Source organism: Strigops habroptila, chromosome 10, assembly GCF_004027225.2.
Source record: "Strigops habroptila isolate Jane chromosome 10, bStrHab1.2.pri, whole genome shotgun sequence".
Classification (NCBI taxonomy): Eukaryota; Metazoa; Chordata; class Aves; order Psittaciformes; family Psittacidae; genus Strigops; species Strigops habroptila.
Genome location: NC_046359.1, coordinates 30,445,284 through 30,447,065, shown reverse-complemented (window position 1 = coordinate 30,447,065; position 1,782 = coordinate 30,445,284).

The following is a 1,782-nucleotide window of genomic DNA, read 5'->3' as shown; positions in this document are numbered from 1 at the left end:
CGCCCCGGCACGGACCGCCCGCGGGGAGGGGCTGCACCGGCGGGGCGGCTCCGGGAGCTCCCACCCATCCACGGACCCGAGACAGCCCTGAACCCGCACGGGACCACGACAAGAGACAGCCCTGGGAGCACCCCACAGCCCTGCGAGCATCCCACAGCCCTGGGAGCATCCCGCACCCCTGGGCGCATCCCACACCAAGAGACAGCCGTGGGAGCATCCTGCACCAAGAGACAGCCCTGAACCTGGGCAGGAACACAAGAAGAGACAGCCCTAAACCCGGACTGTCCCAGGAGCTCCCGACACCCTGGGGCACCCTTGGGAGCACCCCATACCCAGAAACACCCCTGCACTCACAGGGCCCTGGGAGCACCCTGCACCCCAAAAGAGATGCCTGCACCCTCACAGCCCTGGCACAGACGCAGCATTCACACAGTTACTCTCCACCCCGAGAGACACCTACCCAAAAGCATCCCTGTGTACACACAGCCCTGTGAGCAACCCCTCTGTGCCCCCAGAGTCACCTGCAGATGCACTCTGTGCTCACAGAGCCCCAGGAACATCACCTGCACAGACAGGCAGACAGAGGTGCACCCTGCACGCACCCTTCTCATCACAGACAGCCCAGGTACAGCCACGCATTTCAGCACACACAGAAACACTCCACCACCAACTGATGGCCATCACCATGTGCTTGGACACTGTTGCCAGAGTCAGCACAGCCAAGACATGAGCCTCAAATGTGCCCAGCTCTCGTGCACAGACAGTGCTTGTGCACCTGGGTATGTAGCAAGCACATTGCGCCCTCATGCACTGCCATGTGCCATACCCCTGTCCCCTCTCTGCTCCAAACGGCGTAAGTCTCTCTAAGTGGACACATGCATGTTTTGCTTGGCAGCCTTGCGAGCATCCTCATTACCACAGCGTGGAGCTCCTGGCTTTGGTATCACAGAATCACACGTATGTGGAGCTGTTGGAGTGAGTCCAGAGGAGGCCACGAAGATGCTCTGAGGGCTGGAGCAGCTCTGCTCTGGAGACAGGCTGAGAGAGCTGGGCTTGTTCAGCCTGGAGAAGAGAAGGCTCCAGGGACACCTTAGAGCAGATTCCAGTGCCTAAAGGGGCTACAATAAAGCTAGAGAGGGGCTTTTGACAAGGGCTTGTAGGGACAGGACAAGGGGGAATGGCTTTAACCTGACAAAGGGGAGATTTAGATGAGACATTAGGAAGAAGTTCTTCCCTCTGAGGGTGGTGAGGTGCTGGCACAGGGTGCCCAGAGAAGCTGTGGCTGCCCCATCCCTGGCAGTGTTCAAGGCCAGGTTGGACACAGGGGCTTGGAGCAAACTGCTCTAGTAGAAGGTGTTCCTGCCCGTGGCAGGGGGTTGGAACTAGATGAGCTTTAAGGTCTCTTCCAACCCAAACCAGTTTGGGATTCTATGATTCTATAGCTCACTTATATGAACCATTTCTGCATGTGGTGCAGTTTTGGTAGTGACGGAGCTGTGCCCAGCTGTGGCTGCTGGGCCTGTTCCCAACCCTGGCAGGGCAGGATGGGGACTGTGCTGGTCCTGGTGGTGCAGTGTCTGGCGCAATGCTGGCGGACCCGGTGCAATATCCAGCCCAGGCTATGCTGGTGCTGGCACTCACAGCACAGTGTAGGGCACCAGACCCTTGCTGTTGGTGCTGGAGCTGGTCCTGGCCCTAGAGCACCAGAACACAAAACCTCAGGCCAGCAGTGCTGGGGATGACTCTGCTGCCAGTCCCAGTGCCACGCAATGCCCAGCCCCA